At 48.3% G+C, this 8,468-nt stretch overlaps 1 long non-coding RNA gene across 1 annotated transcript; it reads left to right on the top strand.

Annotated features, from left to right (window-relative positions):
• The first annotated feature begins 495 nt into the window (after positions 1-495).
• LOC134550531 (uncharacterized) lies at positions 496-4,619 on the top strand. The gene is made up of 3 exons (XR_010080356.1): positions 496-787; positions 2,960-3,105; positions 3,228-4,619. It is a non-coding gene; the product is annotated as an uncharacterized LOC134550531 (long non-coding RNA).
• Positions 4,620-8,468: the final 3,849 nt, after the last annotated feature.

Here is an 8,468-nt window from a genome sequence, read left to right as displayed (position 1 = left end):
GAGCAGCAGCTCTCATCACAAACACGAGCATGGAGTGCACCTAGAAATAGAAACTCTGTGCTGTATTCAGCGTTTTTCCCTCTCTTTCTGCCCTCTGGCTCTGACCAGCAATGTGCTGCCCCATTTCCCAGCACAGCCTGGCCCTGCATTCCTGGGCAGTGCCCGGGGGCACCAGGGAGCCTCGGTGCCTCTCTGGCCCCGTTTGCTGGGAGTGGATTTCCCGTGCTGAGGTGAGGATTGCCCGTGGTGTGGCTGCCGTGAGCTGGAGCAAACACTGCAAGGAAGGAGATCACTGCAGCTGGGAGGTCTGTGTTGGCCTGAGATGTGGCAACAGGAGTTCCAAGTCTCCCAAAACCCAACAAATGGAAGCAGCAGGATCAGGGGAGTGTCTGCAAAGTTCGTGTGTGAAAGGGAGCAATTTTAGCTTTGTATCAGCTGACTTAATGACTTTCTTATCTTTGAAATAGCTGAGCAGGAACAATTCTTTTCCTTTTGAAGCACAGGTGGAAGGGGACCTGATGAAGCAGCATTGAATACAGTGTGAATCCCTGGAGCAGAACTGGAGCTGTCCATCCCTCACACAGTGCCCTCCCCACGAAGCCGTGCTCTACTCTGTTCTCTTTCCAGTGAATGCTGAGTTCACTGCTACACAACAATCCAAAACCCAGGTCCAGCAGAAGGGCTGACAAGCACTCCCCATGTATACACACCCTGGTGACCACGGGCACCCAAACCTGCCAAGAGGATGGGGCCCATGGGTCTCAGCTCTGCAGGACAGCAAAGAAAGGTGAACATCATTTTTTTCAGTTACAGGCTGTGAGATATAAAGGGAATGGTGAGGTGAAAACTATCTTCCTTCCAAAGGAAAATGACACATCATACTGCATTTTGTCCAGTCTCCCCAGTTCACAAGGCACTTTACCAGCTGGAATCACTTTTGAGATTTAATTACAGGATTACCTAATTATTGGACCTGGACAGTCAGGCCCATTAAACTCACGTTCAGAATTCACTGGTACTTTAGCTTGGTATTGAGACAAGGCTGAGTAGGTCCAAACTCTGGACCAAGAGGGAAAAGAAAGGCACTGAAGGACAATCAGCTACAGCAACTCTCCAAAAGCTAACAGCAGTCAAGGGGCCAGCACCCAGATCCTGACACAGAGAAGGAAAAGCACAAGTTCATAGCATATTTAAGCTCACCAGAAAAACCCAACTAACCAAAACAACCTGTCCTGAAATAAGGAAACTGTATAATAAAAATGCCACAAGCAGTACAGTTTTTAGGTTTCTTAGTAAGTGTTGTCCACCAAAGGAAGGATCTGAAGTGTGGGTTCACTGGTGAATACATTCGGCAAATTCTTGGTTCCAAATTCCACTGGGAACAACACTCATTAGGTGCTGTCCCTTACTGTAGATGGTTATGAAGTATCTTAATAGAGGAAAAATCTATTAAACATTTCCTCTCAATAACACCTACCTGCTGTCTCAATGTCTACAGAAACAGCAGAATTTTCCATGACAAATTTATCTCTCTGAAAAGGAAGAACTGCTACAGATTTTTGGCTGATTTTTTTTTCCCACTTGTCTTTTTTGCCATTTTACTCCATACACTGGAAGCATTTGCTGCTGGAGAGGAAAAACATATTATTTACTGAACCAGAGCAAAGGTTTGTGTAATTTTGTGTCCTGTTCTTGGTGGTAGTCAATATGAGTTACCTGACACAAAAGAGGATAGAAGAGGTACGAGCAATTCTGAATAAAAATTCAGAATAGCAGGGTCAATAAGAAAATACTGGCTTAAGCTCAGGATTAATACCTCCTGAAATATAATGATTTATAATCATTTAAATAGTCTATCCCATTAACATTTGTCAGGTTTTCCAGTTCTAGTTCTGGTAATTGGATAATACTGAACCATTTCAGCTCCTGTATTTCTAAACAATGTCTCACTCCTGGACTGCTTTACACCAGTTCACTAACACGAGTTAAACCAATGGAGAAACAGTCTGCTCTCCATCTGCTGCCAACAAGTGAGATCAAATGCATTCATTAGATCCCCAGCTTTGACAAGGTTTTTAAAATAGTGCTAGGGAACTGTTAACACCATTTTTTCCAGTTAAATTTATTTTGGCTCACGGTCTGGTCTAATATTCCAAACTGCCATATCTAGTGTCCGTGTTGGAAGAGCGGGACATTCTTTGGTTTTCTGGTTTACAGCTGACTGTGTGCTCTGATTAAGATTTCCTGAGCCAGATGCAGCCCCTCACACTGCCCCATCCCTCTTGGTGGCTGTGCTCAGTGAATTTCCCTGTGACCCTCAGGCTCCCTGACCCAGGAATGAAGCAGGGATCTGCAGGGCAAGCAGGAGGTCTCCGTCCTGGCTGGCCCCACACAGGCAGACACACAAATGGCTCAGATGTGCTTTGGACTGGAAAATGAAGTAGCATCATTTGCCTTAATTAATGTAGGAATGGTCCAGGAAAGCCAGTGTCACCCCTCCTATGTGCTGTCACACTGACTCCTCTAAGGCACCCCTGGGGACAGATGGGGCAGGCAATGAGCAAATTCAGAGGCAGAATCAGCCCACAGCACCAGCAAATCTTGGTACTGTAGCTTCTCCAGTAATCCACAGAAGAGCAAAATGACCACTCACTCCTTGTGCAACCGACTGGTTTCAAAAGCCCAGCCCAAAGTGCTGCCTGCTTCATACCAGCTCATTTCTTTGTCCACGCCCAGTTTAAAATTGTGAAGCCCAGGCTATGTCTCTGAGAAGCTGTAGATGATTGTGCTGGAGAACAGTGAGAGAACTGAGGTTTGAGCCAAGAAAATGAAGACTGGACTGAAAGGCCTAGCTTGGGAAAAAACCAACAGGAGTTCTTGAAAACCAGACCTACGGATGTACATGCAGTGCCACGGTTTGTTACCAGATCACACAAATATCACTTTCTCTCCTTTGCAGTACACCGGGCTATCAACAAGTGCCTGTCTGTCCATCTCTGATGTTTGAAGATAAGCCCAGTAATCTCAGGTACACCAACACCAACTATTTTAGCAGACTGACTTACCTGAAGATATAACCCAAAGGAAACCATCCCAAAGTTTAGGGTAAGTCACAAATTCAGCAATCAGGAAAAAATCTTCAGTTAACACAATAAGACTCAAGGATTTCAGAATATAGGAGATTATCCAATTAGTAATTACCATGATATCTTTTTGTCTCTTTTCAGATTTGAACTGGTGTGAAACAGTAGAACTTTTAAAATGAAAGAAACAAAAAATGACAAATGAGACTCTTCCTCATATATTATGCAATTGAATGGATATCCAAGAGAGAACAGTTAGAAATCCCAATTAGTTTGTCCTCTGCTAAACAACACAATTTACAATTCATGAAAAGAACTGTACTATGGACAGTAGCAATGACCTCAAGAAAAGAGATTTTACCCTTATTAGAGATACATAAGCTCCTGTAATGTATTCAGCCAATCGACAGGAAAGGAGAATTAAGATTCCGAGAGGCAGTCACTGAAAAAATATTCAAATGGCAAATTGGCTCTACAGATATTACAAAATTATGTGCTGGACTCTTTGTGTTACGCTTTGGCTTTCCTACCTGGAATCAGAGATAAACAGCAAAAAAAGAAGTTTTATCAATGGCACTGGTAGACCACTTTGAAAGGAGGTGAATCACCTTGCATTTTGAGGGCTTTTAGGTATTCCCCTGACATTTTAAATCTATTTCCCAGCCAATTATCATTTAAATTTAATACTATGTTTTTCTTATTTATTGCTTCTATTCTTTTTCACTCTGTTCCTCAGAGACTCTGCTTTCTTCTGTAATTAGGGTGATTCCCGCAATTACACAGTCAAACAAAGTCTCTAAAAGGTATTAAACAACAAACCACCAGCAAAGGCCATCGTTCCAGTTCAAACAAATGTTACTAACAAAGGATGTCTGAGCAACACTCCTGCTCTGGGCTGCCCTGCCCTCAGCCCCCCTCACGGCACCAACCTGTGCAGGAGTGAGCCCCGCTCCCTCTCAGAGCATCCTCCTGCTCTGGGCTGTCCTGCCCTCAGGACAGGTGAGATGTTAGGTGCCAGCATCCCAATTGTCACAGCAGGAAAGCCTATCACCACCAGAGGGTACTAGACCCTGAGAAACCGAATGGTCTATAAAAGGACAAGGGAAAACGGGGATGTAATCACCAGAACGACACAGGAATTTAGCAAGATGATGCAATTTCTTATCTTAACATTGCAATTTAAAAGCCAGAGCTGATGGAGCGGCCTTTCCCAACCCCACCCGATTCAGTAATCTGTGAGTGTACTTTTATCAGCTCACAATTAAACACTGAGCTTCACTCGTGTTGTTTAGGAGCAGTTTAGCAAAATCCGTGGAACTATGTCCATGGCAACATGACCAGAGCCAAGTATCATGCCTCACACGTCGTTAATGAGCAGATTTGGTACATATTCAACCATCCTTAAGGATCTCTACCAGCTAGAAAGGGATTGATTCTCTCAACTCCCCAAAACACATCAAAGTGGTTTTTTTGGTGTGGTGGGGTTTTTTTGTTTGTTTTTTTGGTGGGTTTTTGTGTGTGTGTGTGTGTGTGGTTTTGGTTGGTTGGTTGGTTGGTTGGGGGTTTTTTTTGGTTTTTTGTTTGGTTTTTTTTTTTAGGGTTGGGGGCATTTTGCTTGTTTTGTTTAGTTTGCTTATTTTTGAATTTTTGTGGGGGGTTGTTTGGTTGTTTTTGTTTGGGTTTTGGTTTGTTATTTTTGTTTGGGTTTTGTTTTTGGGGAGTTTTGTTTGTTTGGGGGTGGGTTTTTGTGTTTGGGGGGTTTGTTTTTGGTTTGGGGGGGTTCTTTTTGCGGGGGTGGTTTTTTTGTTGTTGGGGGGGTTCGGAGGGTTGTTTGGTTTGGGGTTTTCTTGTTGTTGGGGGGGTTTTAAGGCGTAGGGGGTTGGGGTGATGCGGGTTTGGGGTGTGTACGGTGGGGTAGTTTCATTGAATTACCGCTATAAGAAGGCTTCGATGGCAACTGTAAACCGGGCAATGCAGTGAAGGGAGTGTAACTGCGAGATTACAGAACTAGAACATTTCTCTGTTCCTGAAAGGGCATCCAGGCTGCCGGAAAGGTTCCCTGGATGTCCCGCAGCCCCCGCCGAGCTCTGCCGCGGCTCAGCCCGCGCTCCTCCCGCGGCCAGCGCTGCCGGAGGGCCGGACCACGGCCGGACCTGTCTGTCCTTCCCCTGGGGACACTGCACACCCAGAGCCTGGCAGCACTGCCAGGGAACCGGGACCACGGCCGGACCTGTCTGTCCTTCCCCTGGGGACACTGCACACCCAGAGCCTGGCAATGCGGCAGGGTCAGCCCTGCACTCCCAGAGCCTGGCAGGGTGTAGGGTCAGCCTGCACTCCCTGAGCCTGGCAGAGCGGAGGGTCAGCCCTGCACTCCCTGAGCCTGGCAGGGTGTAGGGTCAGCCCTGCACTCCCAGAGCCGGGCAGACCGGAGGGTCAGCCCTGCACTCCCAGAGCCGGGCAGAGCGGAGGGTCAGCCCTGCACACCCAGAGCCGGGCAGTGTGTAGGGTCAGCCCTGCACTCCCAGAGCCTGGCAGGGTGTAGGGTCAGCCCTGCACTCCCAGAGCCTGGCAGGGTGTAGGGTCAGCCCTGCACTCCCAGAGCCTGGCAGGGTGTAGGGTCAGCGCTGCACTCCCAGAGCCTGGCAGGGTGTAGGGTCAGCCCTGCACACCCAGAGCCGGGCAGTGTGAGAGGGTCAGCCCTGCACTCCCAGAGCCTGGCAGGGTGTAGGGTCAGCGCTGCACTCCCAGAGCCTGGCAGTGTGAGAGGGTCAGCCCTGCACACCCAGAGCCGGGCAGCGCGGCTCAGCCCGCTCCTCTCCTGTCCAGCACTGCCGGAGAGCCAGGACCACGCCCGGGCGCTTTCCCTCCCCTGGGGACACTGCAAACCCAGAGCCTGGGTTCACTTCTGCTATTGTCAGCGTGCGCTAACTCTGGCCAAGAAAAACACCTCTCTGTAAAGTCATCTGTTTGTTTAGACGCCGTCGGTGTTTGTGGCTGTCTGCACTGCATTCGGCAATTTCAGCTGACTGAAGTGATGACGTAGGAAAAAACTGCAGTGACTAATGATAAACTTTCTGCATACTTTGTGAAACTTTTTACTTCCTTTGAGAAGCGCTGGCACTCGGCCGTCTCTCACCACAGCTCTGACACTCCCTTTCCATTTCCTGATGGATCTGGGGCTGCGGCAGCAGGCACAGGGGATTAGCTGTCTCTCCACACAGACATGCCCATCAGCAAGCCTTGCTGCATTTCGGAATCCCTGACCTGAGCTGGGTTTCCCTGAGGAGCTGTGCGTAACAGGAAGCGAGAGTCACATCCCAAACACCACTGAGTAATGTGCAGGGAGAGTTTGTGCAGCACAGACTGAAACAGTGACAAGCTGCCAACTCCTTCGGGCTTCCCCTTCCGACAATGACATCCTTTTCTTTGCAGTGGCAAGCTCCCAGGCGAGCACACGGTACCTCCTCCATCCCTGCCTCCTGCCCAGCATGAGGAGGGGCTGAGCGCCTCCACTCATCTCCCACGCTTCAGACCTGTTGAAACTTCCAGATGTTTCTGCCTGGGTGTGTTGGTTTGCACAGCCTGGCTTTTGGTAGCAGGGGGGCACGGAGGTGGCTTTCTGTGAGAAGCTGCTGGAAGCTTCCGCCACATCCAGCCAAGCCAAGGGCTTGGGGCTCTGAAGATGGACATGCTGCTGGCCAAGGCTGGGAAAATTAGAGAGGCTGGTAATATCTCTGTGGTAGCATATTTAAAAAGAAAATCAAAACAAACTGGGGCACGCAGGTTTTTTCTTCTAGCCAGGGAAGAGGAGGAGGTGAGAACTTGTGAGGGAAACGACAGGGAGACACCAAGGGCAGGGCAGGAGGGGAAGAGGAGCTCCAGGTGCCAGAGCCAAGATTCCTCTGCAGATCTTGGTGAGACCATGTTAAAGCAGCTGTGGGGATCCCTGGGGATGCAGAGATCCCCCCACAGCCCCTGGGGATCCCTGGGGATGCAGAGATCCCCCCACAGCCCCTGGGGATCCCTGGGGATGCAGAGATGCACCCACAGACCCTGAGGTGCCCAGGCTCAGCAGGAGATGGCCGGAGCAGGCTGTGGGCAGTGGCAGAGGCAGAGCAGAGAGGTCCCTGCAGGGCTGCATGCCCTGGAAGGAGCCCCTGGGTGCAGCAGTTCTGGGGGCTGTGTGCCCGTGGGGGAATTCACCCAGCAGCAGGAGCAGCAGGATTGCTGCCCATGAGAGCGGAGCCCAGCCGGGGAAGCTCACGGAGAGCTCTGCTGTGGAGGGACCCCCCGGCCTCACAGGGACAGGGCTCCTCTCCCCGGGCAGCAGAGAAAACCTCGGTGCTGGACTGACCCGAACCCCTGCCCTGTCTGCCTGCACTGTTGGTGGGGAGGAGGGAGGGGCTGGGGAAAAAAAGTGATTGTTTTACTTCTCATCATCCTCCTCTGATTGTGTCAGTAATAGAGTCACTTTTTATATCTAACTTGAGGCTGTTTTGCACTTGGAGTGTTTTCTCTTGGTCCTTATCTCTACTCGTGAACCCTTCATTAAATTTTTTTTCTCCTCTGCCCAGCTGTGGCAGGGGAGGGCAAGCGAGTGACTTTTGTGGGTGCCTGGAGTTTGGCCAGTGTCAAACCACGACAGTTTCTTAGTGAACAATGTGGGCATCAATTCTGCTACCTCTCACAAAAAACTCAGGTTGTATTTTCAAAGATGCTTCAGCGCCAAAAGTTTTAGGTAATCGTCTAAGTGGAATTTTTAAAGTTGGCATCTCAGGTTGTATGCTAGAATTTCTTTTGAACACCCTTGGGGTGACTGACCTCAGACAACAACAGGCATTGAGATACCTTTGAAGTCTTGTCCTCCAATCTCACCAATTTTCTGTGGTTAATTTTTTTTTTTAAAGTATGAAGGCCTAGTAATCAGTTGCATGGTTTGGAAAAGGCCAATCAATGGAAAGGAAGACTTTATGAGATATACCTGCTCTCCTTTAGCACAAACAAAGGATTACCCTGTGCCACTGAATATACTGGTTATATTCTCTGCCAGCAATGTTGGTGATGCTTGCTACCTTTACCCACAGCCTTCTAGATATTTTATTATTTTTTGGTTTATGTATGCACTGTATTAGAAATAGTGTTTGAACTACAAAAGCAGAACTATTATGGTGTACCTGGTTACTGTATTAATAGTTTAGAATAAAATAGTTTAGAATAAAATAAATAGTTTTAGAATAAAATAGTTTAGAATAGTTTAGAATAAAATGGTCCTGTCGTTGTGTGGTTCGCTATCTCTTCCTTCATTTTGGCCTTACCTGTTGCTTGAAGGGATTTGTGGAACAGACAGCCCCCCAAAACCCCAAACCAACAACATGATCATTTGTT

The sequence above is a fragment of the Prinia subflava genome, chromosome 5 (assembly GCF_021018805.1).
Source record: "Prinia subflava isolate CZ2003 ecotype Zambia chromosome 5, Cam_Psub_1.2, whole genome shotgun sequence".
Classification (NCBI taxonomy): domain Eukaryota; kingdom Metazoa; phylum Chordata; class Aves; order Passeriformes; family Cisticolidae; genus Prinia; species Prinia subflava.
The sequence above is the reverse complement of the archived record's forward strand: the minus strand, read 5'-3'. Positions and strand labels throughout refer to the sequence as shown.